At 46.6% G+C, this 20,684-nt stretch overlaps 1 protein-coding gene across 16 annotated transcripts in view; it reads left to right on the forward strand.

Annotated features, from left to right (window-relative positions):
• Window positions 1–20,684, forward strand: part of plekha6 (pleckstrin homology domain containing A6) — a 341,146-nt gene that overhangs the window by 178,030 nt on the left and 142,432 nt on the right. The window contains exon 1 of one of the 16 annotated variants that reach the window (XM_043716440.2): window positions 1,884–1,981. The exons of the other annotated variants lie outside the window; for them this stretch is intronic. The gene's annotated coding sequence lies outside the window, so the exon portion shown is untranslated. Of the gene's footprint in view, window positions 1–1,883; window positions 1,982–20,684 lie in introns of those variants that run through there. 16 annotated transcript variants of the gene reach the window in all.

Here is a 20,684-nt window from a genome sequence, read left to right on the forward strand (position 1 = left end):
AAGTCAACAGCCCCAGTTAGAGAACTCATATTCCATGAGGTTCTCCCAGCTGACCTCATTCCAATTAGTACTGAAATAAATGGTTCCATTGTAGAGTGTTTTGCAAAGAAGCACATGTGTGGGGAGTAGAAAGCCTTATCTTGCAGTGACTGGTTAGGGATTGGTAAGCACCGCTTGGTATGTGTGGTGAAGGCAGATTCAATTGAGGCATACAGAAAGGCACTCAATGATTATTTAAATGGAAACAATGGGCAGTATTATGGGCAACAGTCCGAAGAATGGCACTAAGTTAAAACCCTCAGAGCCGCAGGTACGATGGGCCAAATAGTACCTCTCTGTGCCGTTACAATCCTGTGATTCTCACGATATCTCAAAGCTCTTTACAGACAGTGAAGTACATTTGCTGTGTAGTGTAATACAGGACATGTGGCAATCAATTCACATCAAATAATCTCCTAAAAGCAATGTGATAAGGACAAGATCTATTTAGTTTTAGTTTGATGTTTGGGGAATAAATAATGACCAGGGCAGCAAGGGCAATCTTGTGACTTTCTTCAAAATACCCATCTTCCTTTAGTTCCTTCTGAGAGGGAAGGCAGAGATAGTAAGTTAACACAACTGTCTTAATTGAAAGACAATGGAACACAAATTATTGAAGTTAAATACAAAAGTGTTTTATAAATACAGTGAAGATCATTAAATACTTATACTAATACCTTGGCTGTTTAGTGATTCCCATTATTTCTGTTACATTTAGAAGTATAAGGGAGGGTATGCACTACAAAAGTAAAGGCACAGGGTGGAGAAAGAAGAGAATCTATTGATGCTCCTGCATTATCCACTTTGGTTTTGAATGACACGATGGCTTAGTGGTTAGCACTGCTGCCTCGCATCAGCAGCAGAGACCAGGGTGTAATTCCAGCCTCGGGCAGCTGTGTGGAGTTTGCACATTCTCCCCGTGTCTGTGTGGGTTTCCTTCAGGTGCTCTGATTTCCTCCCACAGTCCAAAGATGCATAGGTTAGGTAGATTGGCCATGGTAAGTTGTCCAGAGGGTTCAGGGATATGTAGGTTAGGTGCATTAGTCAGGAAATGTAGAGTAATAAGATTGAGGAATGGGTCTGGGTCAGTTACTTTTCAGAGGGTTGATGTGGACTTGTTGGGCCGAATGGCCTGTTTCCACACATTAGGGATTCTATGATTCTATACTGGTCAACCCATGGGCCATGTAATGGGTACAGTAATGCAGCTATTAACAAAGGTCACAGCTCCCCCAGTGGATGGAGAAATTAATCCAGATGGGAAGACTGACACATAACAGCAACTTTCAGATTTTGGGTGAAGGAAGTTGGTTGGTCCGAGATTTGGGGTGGGAATGGTGTGGTGAGGATGGGAGAGATGTACAAGGAAGTAGGCAGGAATGCAGATAAAGATTTTGGTTTATTGTCTCTTCCAAAAGGTGGTAAATACAAAGTGCAGCAGACCCTCTTAGTGCTGGAGAGTTAGCTGAGATAATGTGTAAGGTCCTTCAAGGGACTTGAACATGCACCTTCTAAATCAAAGCTGACTGACTTTAGATTAGATTGGATGGAAGAAAATAAGCCAAAACAAGAAGAAAGCGTCCTTGCAATTTGATGACGCCTTGGCTACATAAGTGAAAACTTCCACACCCACATCTCCACACCCTGGCTGGAATGTTTTGACATTTCAGTGTCATGCTACTCACAGCTCTGCCTCTCTCACTGATGAGACATGCCTCAGTTATTCAAAGTAAAGAATTCAGATCAGCAGATGTTTTCTCAGAAACGATCCGTGTTGCAACATGGTTGTTTTTCTTTTTGTGACTAAGGGCAGATTTTGTTGTTTATTACCCTATTCTGTTAGGAGGAGGTTGGACTGATTGTGCTGTCGTCCTCTCCCTCCCCTTTGTCTGTTTTGCTGCAGTCTTCACTTCTCATAACTACAAGGCAGGGATAAGCTGTGGTGAGTAGAAAGCCAAGGGGACTGACGTTTCTGGCAGTGCTCCCACCTTGAGTATCTCTTGCTTGCTTCTCTGTTGTTTTACAAGGTTTATTGTCTTACCCATCTTGACGGAGCTCAGTTTCCTTGGTTCTTGAAAGAGCCTGAAGTATTGGTGACCCACAGAGTCCCAATTAAACCAGTTGGGGACAAATGGAGCTGGAACCAACAGCTTAACCAGACAGATGGACAATTGGTGTGAGATTGGCTATGTGCAATGCACACCCTGCCGCTGTTAGTATTATCTATTAGTCTATCATTTTAACAGCGGAAAATGTAAGCATTGTTTTCAATTGTACTGGCTATGCAGGGAGACGTAATGCTGTGTTGCAAATGGAATACGTTACTTTGAAAGGTTGTCCAGAAATACCAATTCCTCATTGGTGAAGAGGGAATGTTTGCTATGGGTTTAAAGATGGTGGGTTCAGGCTTCACTTGAGGGATTGACAAAGTCTAAAGTGGGGTGTATGCAATGCACTTCATTCTGAGAGAGTGCTGCATTAACACAAGGTACCTCATACTGAGGGAGTGTTGCATTAGCACAAGTTCGGGGCACAGATAGGCGGTTCTGTGGGGGCAAGAGAAACTCACGTTTGGTATGTTGCCTCCCAGGTGCAAGGGTACATGACGTCTCTGATCGTGTTTTCCGGGTCCTTAAGGGGGAGGGGGAGCAGCCTGAAGTCGTGGTCCACATTGGCACCAACGACATAGGTAGGAGGAGGGCTGAGGATGTTAGGCAGGCTTTCAGAGAGCTAGACTGGAAGCTCAGAGTTAGAACAAACAGAGTTGTTGTCTCTGGTTTGTTACCCGTGCCACGTGATAGAGAGTCGAGGAATAGGGAGAGAGAACAGTTAAATGCGTGGCTACAGGGATGGAGCAGGAGGGAGGGATTCCGGTATCTGGATAACTGAGGTTTTTTCTGGGGAAGGTGGGACCTCTATAAAAGGATGGTCTACACCTGAACCTGAGGGGCACCAGTATTCTTGGGGGGAGGTTTGCTAGTGCTCTTAGGGGGGATTTAAACTAACTCTGCAGGGGCATGGGAACCTAGACTGTAGCTTTAGGTTGCAGGACCTGGAGTGTAGGGAGGTTAGGAACATGGCATCAATCTCAAAGGAGAGGATAGTGTCTTGAAGTGTGTATACTTCAATGCAAGAAGTATACGAAATAAGGTAGGTGAACTTGCAGCGTGGGTTGGTACCTGGGATTTCGATATTGTGGCTATTACGGAGACATGGGTAGAACAGGGACAGGATTGGCTGTTGCAGGTTCCAGGGTTTAAATGTTTTAGTAGGGTCAGAGGTGGGGATAAAAGGGGGGGAGGTGTGGCATTGCTTGTTAAAGATAGTATTACTGCGGTGGAAAGGACGATGGATGAAGACTCAACATCTGAGGTAGTTTGGGCTGAGGTTAGGAATAGGAAAGGTGAGGTCACCCTGTTAGGAGTTTTCTACAGGACTCCTAATAGTCCTAGAGACGTAGAAGAAAGGATTGCGAGGGTGATTCAGGAGAAGAGTGAAAGCAATAGGGTGGTTGTTATGGGGGACTTTAACTTTCCAGATATTGACTGGGAAAGCTATAGCTCGAGTTCGTTAGATGGGTCGGTGTTTGTCCAATGTGTGCAGGAGGGTTTCCTGACACAATATGTAGACAGTCCAACAAGAGGTGAGGCCATACTGGATTTGGTTCTGGGTAACGAACCAGGCCAGGTGTTAGAATTAGAGGTAGGTGAGCACTTTGGGGACAGTGACCACAATTCGGTGACTTTTACTCCAGAGATGGAGAGGGATAAGTGTGCACTGCAGGACAAGAGTTATAGCTGGGGGCAGGGAAATTATGATGCGGTGAGGCACGACTTAGGATGCGTGGCTTGGAAAAGTAGGCTTCAAGGCATGGGCACAATTGATATGTGGAGCTTGTTTGAGGAGCAACTATTGAGTGTCATTGATAAGTATGTACCTGTCAGGCAGGGAGGAAAGGGTCATGTGAGGGAGCCATGGTTTAATAAGGAATTGGAATCCCTTGTTAAATGGAAGAGGGCGGCCTATGTAAAGATGAGGCGTGAAGGTTCAATTGGGGCGATTGAGAGTTATAAGGTAGCCAGGAAGGACCTGAAGAGAGAGCTAAGAGCAGCAAGGAGGGGACATGAAAGGTCCTTAGTTGGTAGGATTAGGGAAAACCCCAAGGCTTTCTATAGGTATGTCAGGAATAAAAGAATGACTAGGGTAGGAATAGGTCCAGTCAAGGATAGTAGTGGGAAGTTGCGTGTGGAGGCTGAAGAGATTGGGGAGACACTGAATGAATACTTTTCATCAGTATTCACTCAGGAACAGGACATTGTTGCCGATGTGAATATTGAGTCACAATTAATTAGAATGGACGGCTTTGAGGTATGTAGGGAAGAGGTGTTGGAAATTCTGGAAAGGATGAAAATAGATAAGTCCCCTGGGCCTGATAGCATTTATCCTAGGATTCTCTGGGAAGCAAGGGAGGAGATTGCAGAGCCATTGACCTTGATTTTTATGTCCTCGTTGTCTACAGGAATAGTGCCAGAAGACTGGAGGATAGCAAATGTGGTTCCCTTGTTCAAGAAGGGGAGTAGGGATAACCCTAGTAACTATAGGCCGGTGAGTCTCACTTCTGTTGTGGGCAAAGTCTTAGAGAGAATTGTAAGGGATAGGATTTATGAACATCTGGATAGGAATAATGTGATCAAAGATAGTCAGCATGGTTTTGCGAAGGGCAGGTCGTGCCTCACAAACCTTATTGAATTCTTTGAGAAGGTGACTAAGGAGGTAGATGAGGGTAAAGCGGTAGATGTGGTGTATATGGATTTTAGTAAGGCGTTTGATAAGGTTCCCCATGGTAGGCTACTGCAAAAAATACGGAGGTATGGCATTGAGGGTGAGTTGGAGGTTTGGATTAGGAATTGGCTGGCTGGAAGAAGACAGAGGGTAGTAGTTGATGGTAAAGGTTCATCTTGGAGTGCAGTTACTAGCGGTGTTCTGCAAGGATCTGTTTTGGGACCATTGCTGTTTGTCATTTTTATAAATGACCTGGAGGAGGGCTAGAAGGTTGGATGAGCAAGTTTGCAGATGATACGAAAGTCGGTGGAGTTGTTGACAGTGAGGAAGGATGTGTCAGGTTACAGTGGTATATAGATAAGTTGCAGAGCTGGGCAGAAAGGTGGCAAATGGAGTTCAATGTAGGTAAGTGTGAGGTGATTCACTTTGGTTAGAGTAACAAAAAGATGGGGTACTGGGCTAATGGTCGAATACTTGGTAGTGTGGATGAGCAGAGGGATCTTGGTGTCCATGTACACAGATCTCTGAAAGTTGCCACCCAGGTAAATAGTGCGGTGAAGAAGGCATATGGCGTACTGGCTTTTATTGGTAGAGGAATTGAGTTCCGGAGCCCTGAGGTCATGTTGCAGTTGTATAAGACTCTGGTGTGGCCGCATCTGGAGTATTGTGTGCAGTTTTGGTCGCCATACTATAGGAAGGATGTGGAGGCACTGGAACGGGTGCAGAGGAGGTTTACCAGGATGTTGCCTGGTATGGTAGGAAGATCGTATGAGGAAAGGCTGAGGCACTTAGGGCTGTTTTCATTGGAGAAAAGAAGGTTTGGGGTGACTTGATAGAGGTGTACAAGATGATTAGGGGTTTAGATAGGGTTGACCATGAGAACCTTTTTCCACGTATGGAGTCAGCTATTACGAGGGGGCATAGCTTTAAATTAAGGGGTGGTAGGTATAGGACAGATGTTAGGAGTAGGTTCTTTACTCAGCGAGTCGTGAGTTCATGGAATGCCCTGCCAGTAGCAGTGGTGGACTCTCCCTCTTTATGGGCATTTAAACGGGCATTGGATAGGCATATGGAGGATAGTGGGCTAGTGTAGGTTAGGTGGGCTTGGATCGGTGCAACATCGAGAGCCAAAGGGCCTGTATTGCGCTGTATTTTTCTATCTTCTATGTTCTATACCTCATACTGGGGGAGTGCTGCATTAGCACAAGATCCCTCATGCTGAGGGATGCTGCATAAACACAAGGTACCTCATACTGAGGGAGTGCTGCATTAACACAAGGTACCTCATACTGAGGGAGCGCTGCATTAACACAAGGTACCTCATACTGAGGGAGCGCTGCATTAGCACAAGATACCTCATATTGAGGGAGTGTTGCATTAACACAAGATACCTCATGCTGAGGGAGTGCTGCATTAACACAAGTACCTCATATTGAGGGAGTGCTGCATTAGCAGAAGATACCTCATGCTGAGGGATGCTGCATTAAGGAGAAAGTGAGGTCTGCAGATGCTGGAGATCAGAGCTGAAAATGTGTTGTTGGAAAAGCGCAGCAGGTCAGGCAGCATCCAGGGAACAGGAGAATCGACGTTTCGGGCATAAGCCCGAAGAAGGGCTCCTGAAGAAGGGCTTATGCCCGAAACGTCGATTCTCCTGTTCCCAGGGATGCTGCATTAACACAAGGCACCTCATACTGAGGGAGTGCTGCATTAACACAAGGCACCTCATACTGAGGGAGTGCTGCATTAACACAATGTACCTCATATTGAGGGAGTGCTGCATTAGCACAAGGCACCTCATACTGAGGGAGTGCTGCATTAGCACAAGGCACCTCATACTGAGGGAGTGCTGCATTAGCACAAGGCACCTCATACTGAGGGAGTGCTGCATTAGCACAAGGTACCTCATACTGAGGGAGTGCTGCATTAATACAAGGTACCTCTTGCTGAGGGAGTGCTGCATTAATACAAGATACCTCATACTGGGGGAGTGCTGCATTAGCACAAGGTACCTCATACTGAGGGAGTGCTGCATTAATACAAGGTACCTCTTGCTGAGGGAGTGCTGCATTAATACAAGATACCTCATACTGGGGGAGTGCTGCATTAGCACAAGGTACCTCATACTGAGGGAGTGCTGCATTAGCACAAGGCACCTCATACTGAGGGAGTGCTGCATTAACACAAGGCACCTCATACTGAGGGAGTGCTGCATTAGCACAAGGCACCTCATACTGGGGGAGTGCTGCATTAGCACAAGGCACCTCATACTGAGGGAGTGCTGCATTAACACAATGTACCTCATATTGAGGGAGTGCTGCATTAGCACAAGGCACCTCATACTGAGGGAGTGCTGCATTAGCACAAGGCACCTCATACTGGGGGAGTGCTGCATTAGCACAAGGCACCTCATACTGAGGGAGTGCTGCATTAGCACAAGGTCCCTCATACTGAGGGAGTGCTGCATTAGCACAAGATACCTCATGCTGAGGGATGCTGCATTAAGGAGAAAGTGAGGTCTGCAGATGCTGGAGATCAGAGCTGAAAATGTGTTGTTGGAAAAGCGCAGCAGGTCAGGCAGCATCCAGGGAACAGGAGAATCGACGTTTCGGGCATAAGCCCGAAGAAGGGCTCCTGAAGAAGGGCTTATGCCCGAAACGTCGATTCTCCTGTTCCCAGGGATGCTGCATTAACACAAGGCACCTCATACTGAGGGAGTGCTGCATTAACACAAGGCACCTCATACTGAGGGAGTGCTGCATTAACACAATGTACCTCATATTGAGGGAGTGCTGCATTAGCACAAGGCACCTCATACTGAGGGAGTGCTGCATTAGCACAAGGCACCTCATACTGAGGGAGTGCTGCATTAGCACAAGGCACCTCATACTGAGGGAGTGCTGCATTAGCACAAGGTACCTCATACTGAGGGAGTGCTGCATTAATACAAGGTACCTCTTGCTGAGGGAGTGCTGCATTAATACAAGATACCTCATACTGGGGGAGTGCTGCATTAGCACAAGGTACCTCATACTGAGGGAGTGCTGCATTAATACAAGGTACCTCTTGCTGAGGGAGTGCTGCATTAATACAAGATACCTCATACTGGGGGAGTGCTGCATTAGCACAAGGTACCTCATACTGAGGGAGTGCTGCATTAGCACAAGGCACCTCATACTGAGGGAGTGCTGCATTAACACAAGGCACCTCATACTGAGGGAGTGCTGCATTAGCACAAGGCACCTCATACTGGGGGAGTGCTGCATTAGCACAAGGCACCTCATACTGAGGGAGTGCTGCATTAACACAATGTACCTCATATTGAGGGAGTGCTGCATTAGCACAAGGCACCTCATACTGAGGGAGTGCTGCATTAGCACAAGGCACCTCATACTGGGGGAGTGCTGCATTAGCACAAGGCACCTCATACTGAGGGAGTGCTGCATTAGCACAAGGTCCCTCATACTGAGGGAGTGCTGCATTAGCACAAGGCACCTCATACTGAGGGAGTGCTGCATTAGCACAAGGCACCTCATACTGGGGGAGTGCTGCATTAGCACAAGGCACCTCATACTGAGGGAGTGCTGCATTAGCACAAGGCACCTCATACTGGGGGAGTGCTGCATTAGCACAAGGTACCTCATACTGAGGGAGTGCTGCATTAGCACAAGGCACCTCATACTGAGGGAGTGCTGCATTAACACAAGGTACCTCATACTGAGGGAGTGCTGCATTAACACAATGTACCTCATATTGAGGGAGTGCTGCATTAGCACAAGGCACCTCATACTGAGGGAGTGCTGCATTAGCACAAGGCACCTCATACTGGGGGAGTGCTGCATTAGCACAAGGCACCTCATACTGAGGGAGTGCTGCATTAGCACAAGGCACCTCATACTGAGGGAGTGCTGCATTAACACAAGATACCTCATGCTGAGGGATGCTGCATTAGCACAAGGCACCTCATACTGAGGGAGTGCTGCATTAGCACAAGGCACCTCATACTGAGGGAGTGCTGCATTAGCACAAGGTACCTCATACTGAGGGAGTGCTGCATTAGCACAAGAGACCTCATATTGAGGGAGCGCTGCATTAACACAAGATACCTCATGCTGAGGGATGCTGCATTAGCACAAGGTACCTCATACTGAGGGAGTGCTGCATTAGCACAAGGCACCTCATACTGAGGGAGTGCTGCATTAACACAAGGTCCCTCATACTGAGGGAGTGCTGCATTAACACAAGGTCCCTCATACTGAGGGAGTGCTGCATTAGCACAAGGCACCTCATACTGGGGGAGTGCTGCATTAGCACAAGGTACCTCATACTGAGGGAGTGCTGCATTAGCACAAGGCACCTCATACTGGGGGAGTGCTGCATTAGCACAAGGCACCTCATACTGAGGGAGTGCTGCATTAGCACAAGGCACCTCATACTGAGGGAGTGCTGCATTAGCACAAGGCACCTCATACTGAGGGAGTGCTGCATTAGCACAAGGCACCTCATACTGGGGGAGTGCTGCATTAGCACAAGGCACCTCATACTGAGGGAGTGCTGCATTAGCACAAGGCACCTCATACTGGGGGAGTGCTGCATTAGCACTAGGTACCTCATACTGAGGGAGTGCTGCATTAGCACAAGGCACCTCATACTGAGGGAGTGCTGCATTAGCACAAGGCACCTCATACTGAGGGAGTGCTGCATTAACACAAGATACCTCATGCTGAGGGATGCTGCATTAGCACAAGGCACCTCATACTGAGGGAGTGCTGCATTAGCACAAGGCACCTCATACTGAGGGAGTGCTGCATTAGCACAAGGTACCTCATACTGAGGGAGTGCTGCATTAGCACAAGAGACCTCATATTGAGGGAGCGCTGCATTAACACAAGATACCTCATGCTGAGGGATGCTGCATTAGCACAAGGTACCTCATACTGAGGGAGTGCTGCATTAGCACAAGGCACCTCATACTGAGGGAGTGCTGCATTAACACAAGGTCCCTCATACTGAGGGAGTGCTGCATTAACACAAGGTCCCTCATACTGAGGGAGTGCTGCATTAGCACAAGGCACCTCATACTGGGGGAGTGCTGCATTAGCACAAGGTACCTCATACTGAGGGAGTGCTGCATTAGCACAAGGCACCTCATACTGAGGGAGTGCTGCATTAGCACAAGGTACCTCATACTGAGGGAGTGCTGCATTAGCACAAGGTACCTCATATTGAGGGAGCGCTGCATTAGCACAAGATACCTCATATTGAGGGAGTGTTGCATTAACACAAGGTACCTCATACTGAGGGAGTGCTGCATTAACATGGGTGTCATCCTTCAGATGTGGCATTATATTACTACAGTGGGCGGCACGGTGGCACAGTGGTCAGCACTGTTGCCTCACAGCGCCAGAGATCCGGGTTCAATTCCCGCCTCAGGCGACTAACTGTGTGGAGTTTGCACGTTGTCAGCGTGGGTTTCCTCCGGGTGCTCCGGTTTCCTCCCACAGTCCAAAGATGTGCAGGTTAGGTAAATTGGCCATGCTAAATTGCCCGTAGTGTTAGGTAAAGGAGTAAATGTAGGGGTATGGGTGGGTTGCGCTTCGGCGGGGCAGTGTGGACTTGTTGGGCCGAAGGGCCTGTTTCCACATTGTGAGTAATCTAATCTGAATATTACTATCTTCTCCTACAAGTGGGTGTAAAAGATCCCATGTTACTGTTTGGTTGAAATACTGGGGAGTTGTTCCCATTGCCCTGTCAGTTTTTATCCTTGTCCGCCAGTTCACAAAAGACCATCAGTCATTTAACGTTTTGCTGCTTGGCGGTGCTTGGCTTGTGCAAATCGGTTCCGTGTTTTCTGTATGAAAACAAAATTGCTGCACTTCAAAATACGCTTACTCAATTGTAAAACACCTTAATACTGAGGTAATGGTGCTGTAAGCCTTTTTATGAGCAGTTTGCTGACTTGAAGTTTTAAGGTTTTATCACCTACATTTTATATCAAGATATAATCATACAGAGCAGATTAACTGTGTTCCCATTATTATAAGTGGTACATTAAGGGGAGATGACCATTTGGCCTTTGTGTGTAAATAATGGAAACATAGAATGAACCTTTTCTCTACAATTAATCTTGTTGATTTGTGATGGGTAGGCTACATGGCTGATTGTAATTCATACCCTGTCCAGTCATTAAAATTCTTGCCTGGTGCAGATAATGGTGGCTCAGTGGTTGGCAACGCTGCCTCACAGCGCCAGGGACCCGCATTTGATTCCAGCCTTGGGCAACTGCCTGTGTGGAGTTTGCACGTTCTCCCCGTGTCTGTGTGGGTTTCCTCCAGGTGCTCTAGTTTCCTCTCATAATCCAAAGACGTGCAGGTTAGGTGAACTGGCCATGCTAAATTGTCCATAATGGTTGGGGGTATGTAGGTTAGGTGGATTAGTCAGGGGTAAATGTAGAGTAATGGGGAATGGGTTTTGGATGGGATACTCTTTGGAGCGTCAGTGTGGACTTGTTGGGCCGAAGGGCCTGTTTCCACCCTGAAGGGATTCTAAATATTAAATAACTTGTCTCTGAGTTAATTTCATTCCTTGATGTTTGTACGGATTGCTGATGATTATCTATAAACTTGAATTTGCTGGGTTTTTATCACAATCACTAAGGTTGCCTAAGGTACCTCCACTAATGTAACATCACCCGACGTTGGTCCTGTCTCTGCTGCTAGAAACCCTTGTGAATGACTTTGTACTTCTTGCTTCAACTTTTAAAACATTCATTCATGGGATGAGGGGGTGTCCCAGCATTTATTGCCCATCCCTAATTACATGGAGGGTAGTTAAAAGTCAACCACATTGCTGTGGATCTGGAGTCATGTGTAAGCCAGACCAGATAAGGATGGCAGTTTCCTTCCCTAAAGGGCATTATTGAACCAAATGGGTTTCTTCCCCAACAATTGGCAATGGTTTCATGGTCATAATTAGACACTTAATTTGAAACTTTTATTGAATTCAAACTCTACCATCTGCCACGGTGGGATTCAAGCCCAGGTCCCAGAACATTACCTGGGTCTCTGGTTCAGATTCCTGAAGAAGGGCTCATGCCCAAAACGTCGATTCTCCTGCTCCTTGGATGCTGCCTGACCTGCTGCGCTTTGCCAGCAACACATTTTCATCTCTGGTTTAACAGTCCCGTGATAATACCACTAGGCCATCGCCTCCCCTTAACTTCTCTCACCTTCTCCTGGCTGCTGTCCCACATTCATTCCCCATGTGAAGTTGAAACCACCTAGAGCCTTGCTGCCTCTTGATATGTAGCAAACTCTATTCCTCAGTGGCTCACTGTCCTCCATTGCCTCTCAGTCAAGCCACATTGTGATTTTAAATTCTTGTCCTTGGTTTCTATATCTCTCCGTAGCTTTGCCCCTCCCTATCTCTGAAACCTCTTCCAGCCTTATACACCCCCAAGATGTTTATCACTCTCTAATACTGGCCTCATATTGTCCCCTGTAATAAAAGGGCAGACAACTTCTCCATAGCAGGATCCCAATAATGGTAGTGAGATGATTGCATTTGTTTGTTGGTAATGGTTGAGGGAAAAATGTTAGTCAAGATTTTACTCATTGTAAGATATCAGGATCTTGCTGTGCATAGCACATGAAACATAGAACACTACAGCACAGGAACACACACACACACTCCCTCACCCCCTCCCCCACCCCAACCACACACACACACTCCCTCACCCCCTCCCCCACCCCAACCACACACACACACTCCCTCACCCCCTCCCCCACCCCAACCACACACACACACTCCCTCACCCCCACCCCCACCCCAACCACACACACACACACACACACACACTCCCTCACACACACCCACACACACTCCCTCACCCCCCCCACACACACTCCCTCACGCCCCCATACACACTCCCTCATCCCCCCTCACACACGCACACTCCCTCAACCCCCATACACACTCCCTCACCCCCCCACACACACACTCCCCTCACCACCCCACACACACACTCCCCTCACCACCCCACACACACACTCCCTCACCCCGCACACACACTCCCTCAGTCCCCCACACACACTCCCTCAGTCCCTCCCACACAAACTCCCTCAGTCCTCCCCCACACACACTCCCTCACCCCCCCCACACTCCCTCAGTTCCCCCCGCACACATAACCCCCTCTCCCCCCCCACACACACTCCCTCAGTCCCCCCCGCACACACACACTCCCTCACCCCTCCACACACTCCCTCACACACCCCCACACACACTCCCTCACCCCCCCCAGACACACACTCCCTCACCCCCCACACACACACTCCCTCACCCCATACACACACACACACTCCCTCACCCCACACACACACACACACACTCCCTCACTCCACACACACTCCCTCACCCCCCATACACACACCCTCCCCCTCCCCCCCACACACACACTCCCTCACCCCCCCATACACACACTCCCTCATCCCTCCCACACACACACACACACACACACTCCCTCACACCCGCCCCCCCACACACACACACACTCCCTCACCTCGAACAGGCCCTTCAGGCCACAATGTCTGTGCTGATCATGATGCCATTCTAAAGTAATCTCATCTATCTGCACATGACCTGTAGCCCTCTGTTCCTTGCCTGTTCATGTGTCTGCCTAAATGCCTCTTAAACTTTGCTATCATATCTACTTCTATCCCTTCTCCTGACAATGCATTCCAGGTACCTACCACCTGTGTTTAAAAAAACTTTCCTCTCACATCTCCATTAAACTTTCTCCCTCTGACCTTACACCTATGCCCCCTAATATTTGACATTTCCACCTTGGGAAGAGGACTCCATCTATCCACCCAATCCAAGTTTCTCATAGCTTTATATACTTCAATCAAGTCACCCCTCAGCCTCCGACACTCTGGCAAAAACAATTCAAGTTTGTTCAGCCTCCCCTTATAGCTAATACTCCAATCAATTCAACATGCTGGGAATTCACTTTTGCACCCTCTCCAATCCTCCCAAAAGGTGCAGTGCCCAGAACTGCACACAGTACTCTAAATGTTCCCTAACTAAAGTTTTATACAGCTGCAACATAACTTGCAAACTTTTATATCCACCACTTCAACCAATGACAGCAAGCATGATGTATACCTTCTTTACCACGTAAATTGACTGTTTATTTGTTTCTCAATCAGCAGTCACTGTGCTTCCAAAGTAACTGAGTTATAAAGCACTTTAAGATCTCCTGAAGATGTGAGGAGAGGTTGTAAATTAACACAAGCTCTTTCTCTGCAGTGCGTGAGTTGCCTGGCCTATAACAGAGCTTTGCACCATCAATGGCCCATGTTCCATGTATAGCCTCGTGCAAAACTGGTATTGGCGGAAACAATTGACCTCAGTGACAGTAAGCATAAGGAGTGGTTTAAAAAAAAGGTCAAGTTTTCTGCTTCTCATTAACCCTATCTGTACGTGTGATGTATTACACAGCCTCCCAACACTCACTGTCTGTTTTAACCATTCAGGATGTTCAGTTCAGCGAGGTCAGATTTTGGTTTTTATTCATTCAAGAGATGAGGGGGTTGCTGACTGGGCCAGTAGTTATTGTCCATCCCTAGTTGCCCTTGAGAAGGTGGTGGTGAGCTGCCTGTCTGAGCCACTGTTGTACATTTGGTGTAAGCACACCCCTAATGCAGTTAGGCAGCAGAGTAAAAGGACTTTGACATAGCAGCATCGAAGGAACAGCAATATTTTCCAAATCAGGATGGTGAGTGGCTTGAGAAGAACTGCAGGTGATGGTATTCCCATTTATCTGCTGCCCCTGCCTTTCTGGATGGAAGTGTTCATGAGTTTGGTAGGTGCAGTCGTTAGAGCCTTGGCATCTTGTGGATGGCAGTCCTGAGGAAGGGTCTGTTGACCCGAAACATTAACTTTGATTTCTCTCCACAGGTGCTTTCAGACCTGCTGAGCTTTTCCAGCAATTTCTGTTTTTGTTTCTGAGTTACAGCATCCGCAGTTCTTTCCGTTTTTATTTTGTTTGTAGATGATATGCCCCGTTACTACTGAGTGTCAGTGATGCAATGGAAGTTTGTGGATGTGGTGTCAATCAAGTGGCTGCTTTGTCCTGGATGGTGTTGAGCTTTTTGAGTATTAGTGGAGCTGCACCCAAACAGGCAAGTGGGGAGTCCCAACACACTGCTAACTTGTGCCTTGTAGATGGTGGACAGGCTTTGGGGAGTCAGGGGGTGAATTACCTGCTGCAGTGTCCCGAGCCTTAGAGCTGCTCTTGTTGCCTCAGTACGTATATGCCAAATCCAAATTAATTTCTGATCGCTGTTGATTGCTGTTGGATACTATGGTATTGTAAAACATCAAGATTCCATCCATTAAATAGGATAACATAACATTTGCTTTCATGATAGCTTGCTGGATTTTCATATTATATCTTTGAGGCTTGTGTACAAGAACGTTCTGAATGCCAACAGTTGGATAAATAGTCCTAACAAGAATCTTATCTGCCGGGATTTAGAAATGTTGTGAAGTGTTCTGAAGATTCTTCTTCACTGTGGCAGGTCCTGTTGAGTAACTGGATGAGATTCTTCATGGCATTCTATGATTGCACATCCCCTCTGTGCAGCCACAGCAGGGTCATTTCAATTCTGTAGAGATTGCGGAAACAATTGACAGAAAGGATACGCTGATGACATTCCCATCTTCCACATGTGGCGTCTGTATGTGGGCTGAATGAAATCGAGAGCCATTTTGTTTTCCTCTGGGCATTCCTGTTCTCTGGGAACAGGACTGAGACAGCAGAAATCAATCTTAATTCCAACCCCCGAACGGGGCAAAGCCGACTGTGACCATTTCGCGTGAGCTGTTGTAGAGATTGATGATGCACATTATGAAAAAGAGTTTGTTTTGAAATGCTCCCAAAGTGATTTAAAATATTTTTGGCGTCTTACTATTTATGCCCAGTTGCTGATTAAACTATTGGAGCATATAATAGGAGATTAGTACAGTAAAGAATGTTGCTATGGTTTGTTGCTAATGGCACACATATGTATACATTTATATAATGTGATTATATATCCTATTATTGAAATAGGTAAACATAACAATTAGGCTTGCATATAGCACACACTTATGAAATCACGTCTCTCTGACAACTCCTATTACATTTAGTATAATCTCTGAACTCATGCCGAGCTGCATCATGACAGATCTGTACAATTTTATATCACTAATAATACATCAGATATACATCTAAACTATCTATTAAATATAGAATATAGGAGCCATTCAGCATGATCATGCTCTTTGATCACTTTAGCCCTAAGAACTATATCTAACTCTTTCTTGAGAACATTCAATGTTTTGGCCTCAACTGCCTTCTGTGGCAGAGAATTCCACAGGCTCACCACTCTCTGGGTGAAGACAGCTCAGTCCTAAATGGCTTATCCAGTATCTTTAGAACTGTGAGCCCTACTTCTACATCTACCTTCAGTCATTGGTCATCCTTCCTGGTTTTACCCTGTCTAGTCCTGTTAGAATTTTATAGGTTTATACGAGATACCCCCTCATTCTTTTCAACTCCAGTGAAGATCGTCCTAACCATTCTAGTGGCTCTTCCTACAGTCCTGCTGTCCCTGGAATCGGTCTGGGTAAAAGTCAGGTGCACCATGTGCAATCAATATCTGTCACTCCTTTGCAGTTACCAAGGTGGCAGAATTGGCACTACACTGGTAATGTCCATCACACATCTGCCAACGTTCCAAACTCTCAAAATAAGAGGAGTAAAACTCTCAACAGTTCACGCACCATCAGCTCACTGACCTTTCATCACAACCACGAGATGACGTACTGTTTTGCCAAAGGGATAAGGACACAGCCACAAAAGATGGCTTGCTGTGTTTAGCCCTCATTTGAGTGCAGCCTCGCTTTCCAGCCCTAGTCAGGTCTTGCTTGGTTAGGCTTATTGGGACATCATGTTTCACCCTGTAATACTGTCAGGTTTAACACTGACAAGTCAGACTGCATATGACTGAGAATTGTCCCGAGTTGGTCGTCAAGGAGAGGGTTCGTCACAAAACCTGTCAGCATTTGTGCAAAGAATTGTGTCTTGGATTGTGTAGGAGCGAAGTAACTTTGTATTCCCGAGAGCTTTGAGGAGGAGGTCAGCTCCACCACATAGACACCTCATGTACAGTCTGAACAAGATTGTGCCCGTGAACGTAATTCCAGTGGACTGAAGATTCATCACATGTTAATGATTGCAAAAGAGGTGAGGGGAACCCAGTCTATCTGAAAGGTTCCCTGAACCGACTACGAAATTTTCAACTTGTCGCGGCAAAACTGAATTTTTGTCTCCTGCTTAATTGAAACCCCTGCCAGTCCTTCCTGAGAAGGCCTGGCACATCCCAACCGAGGTCACTGTATGGGCACTCTGACCCATTCTTGTCTTGAACCACAGGTTACATTGACCTCTGACATGCAGGTCAAGATGACCTTTGACCCACAGTGCCTATTCCAGTTACGTGGAAGTGATAGCCCCTTTGACAATGGAGATCGGTTTAGCTCAGTTGGCTGGATGGCTGGTTTGTGAAGCAATGTGATGCTGACAGCATGGGTTCAACCCCTACGCTGCCTGAATTTACCACAAAGGACTCTCCTCCTCAACTTCTCTTCCCTCACCTGAGATGTGGTGGCCCTCAGGTTAAATCACCACCTGTCATCTCTGTCTAATGAGACAGTAGTCCAATGGTCTGGTAGGACTATGGTGACTTGACTTGAAGTATAGACGAAGACATGCACAAGGATTATAAAGAGCAGCTAATGGTCTTTGGAGAATATATGTAAAAATGTGCAGTGAGTCATACAGCACAAACAAGGCCTGTTTGGCCCATAGATCTCACAGAGCACTTGTAGACAGGCTACAGGGGTTGTGTAAGGATCTCACAAGACAGACACATGTCACATCTTATGGCGGTGAACCCCGTGCATACAGTTCTAGTCTCCCTGCTATAAGAAAAATGTTGTTAAACTTGAGAGGGTGTAGCAAAGATTGTCAAAGATGTTGCTGGGACTGGAGGGTTTAACTTATAGAAATTTATAAAATTATGAGGGGCATGGATACATTGAAGAGCCATGGTCTTTTTCCCAGGGTGGGGTTGTCTAAAACTAGAGATCATAGGTGTAAGGTGAGGGGGGAAAGATTTAAAAAGGACCTGAGGGGTAGTGTTTTCACATAGAGTGATGCGTGTTTGGAATGAGCTGCCAGAGGAAGTGTTGGAGGTGGGTGCAATTACAACATTTTTAAAAGCATCCGGACGGGTGCAGGAATAGGAAAGATTTAGAAGGATCTGGGCCAAATGTTGGCAAATGAGACTAGGTCAGATTGGGATGTCTGGTCAGCATGGACGAATTGGATCGAAGAGTCTGTTTCCATGCTTTACGACTCTGTAAGTTATCAGGGAAGGTGGCCACTGAATTGGCAACAGTGCCACCCATTTGAAAAGTACAGCGACCTTGTGTCTGTCTCTGTATTGAGGAAGACGGATATTTTGTGTAAACAGTTAATGAAAGCAAACACACAGTGATGAGTCAATCATTCTGCCACCTAGTATATTTGCCCTAGTTTCTGCTGCACAGAGTGATGCATTTTCTAAAATGAAGTTTTTACTGAGGTGGTGCTTTTGGGTGATGTTACCTTATACAGGGAGAGAACCAGGCCACTGAGTGGCTGAGTGACATTAACAGATTGCATCACTGGCTCTCAATCCATGTGATTTGGTGGTTAATGTCATCCACATATACCAGAGATTACAAGAAGACCAAGCAATCATCGGTGCACCCTTCATGATCTGGAGGGCACTCCCAAGACAACCTCTTTGCAATAAATCACACACACTGATTGATTTACTGTTGTCACATGTGCCGAGATACAGTGAAAAGTGTTGTTTTGCGTGCTATATAAGTGCATCAGGGTAACAGAACAGAGAGCAGAATACAATGTCACAGAGAGAGAGAGAGAGAGAGAGACGTAGAGGGGGAGAGAGAGAGAGATCAGAATTAACATTTGGAAGGTCTGTTCAAAAATCTGATAACAGCAGGGAAGAAGCTGTTCTTGAATCTGTACGTGTATTCAAATTTGTATATCTTCTGCCCAATGCAAGATTGTGAAGAGAGTATAACTGGGTTGGGAGGGGTCTTTGATTATGTTGGCTGCTATCCCAAGGCAGTGGGAAATATAGATGGAGTCAATAGATGGAAGGCTGGTTTGTGTGATGGACTGGGCTGTGTTCACAACTCTCTGTAATTTCTTGTGATCTTGGGAAGAGCAGTTACCAAACCACACTGTGATGCACTTTGCAAAAAATAATCAGCAAGATTTGTATTTGTATATCGCCTTACAACAGCTCAGAATGTTTCACACTGCTTAAACACGTCTTTACGCTGTGCAACCAACACTGAGAAAGCTAGAAAACTCAGCAGGTTTGGCAGCATCTGTGGAGAGAGAGAAATACAGTCAAAGTTTTGAGCCTGTTAAGACTTCTTCAGAAGCGTATGCGAAAGAGTAATTGGTCTTGAGACACTTACTCTGTTTCTTTCTCCACAGATGCTGCCAGACCTGCTGAGTTTCTCCAGCTTTCTCTGTTGCCAGCATCTGCTGTACTTTGGGTTTTTTTGTGTGTGTTTACCATTGTTGGGGGGAACTACAGTTGACAATTAGCAGCAAGATCCCACAGTGTGATGATAACCATCGGGGGTCTTGCTTGATGGCTGAGTATTGGCCAGGTTATAAGCTATGCTCAGCTTTGAAAGAGTTGTTCCAGGACCCTTTACAGCCAGGTGTGAGGGCATGTGGTTTAAGATCTCCTGCTAAAGATGGCACTTCTGATTGTGCTGAACCCCCCCGCAGGGCTGCACTGGAGTGCCAGTCGAGATTTCTTGTTCAAGTCTGTGTTTATAGAATCCCTACAGCGTGGAAGCAAGCCATTCAGCCCATCAATCTACAGTGACTGTCTGAAAGGCATCACAACCCCCACCAACCCCCCCCCCCCCCCCCCCCCCCCCCCCCCCAGCCTATTCCTGTAACCCTGCATTCCCCATAGCTAATCCATCTAGCCTGCCCATCCTTGGAAACTGTGGGTAACTTAAGCATGGCCAGTCCATCTAACCTGCACATCCTTGGAAACTGTGGGTAACTTAAGCATGGCCAGTCCATCTAACATGCCCATCCTTGGACACTGTGGGTAATTTAAGCATGGCCAATCCATCTAACATGCCCATCCTTGGAAACTGTGGGTAACTTAAGCATGGCCAGTCCATCTAACCTGCACATCCTTGGACTGGGGAAGTAAACCTGAGCATCCAGAGGAGACCTGCTCAGTCATGGGGAGAACGTGCAAACTCCACCCAGAAAGTCACCCGAGGCTGGAATCGAACCCTGTCCCTAGTGCTGGGAGGCAGCAGTGCTAACCATGGAGCCAACGTACCCTGTTGTCAGACCTTGCCCCACAATCGTGTACAACAATGAGGTTGCTGCATATTGAGCTCCAGCTTGAATCTCAAACTTGTGAATTAATGCAATGCCATAGAGCTAATTCTGCAGTAATGCGTCATATGACTCAAACCATAAGAATGGGAACTTTTTATTGAGAGAAACAATAAAACACCCTGAGTGCATTATGGTACAGCATCAACCAGATATCATTTAAATGATGGATCTTATTTTGAATAGAGGTGAAGAGCATTCGGAAATAGTAGAATCTGGGCACAACATCATTCCCGATGGATAGTTTTTGGAAGGTTTTTGTCTTAAAACAATAAGTTTGATCAAGGACCTTACTTCCTTCAAA

This window comes from Chiloscyllium plagiosum, unplaced genomic scaffold (assembly GCF_037043375.1).
Source record: "Chiloscyllium plagiosum isolate Xiang-an unplaced genomic scaffold, Cpla_swu_hap1 HiC_scaffold_26, whole genome shotgun sequence".
NCBI classification, from domain to species: Eukaryota; Metazoa; Chordata; class Chondrichthyes; order Orectolobiformes; family Hemiscylliidae; genus Chiloscyllium; species Chiloscyllium plagiosum.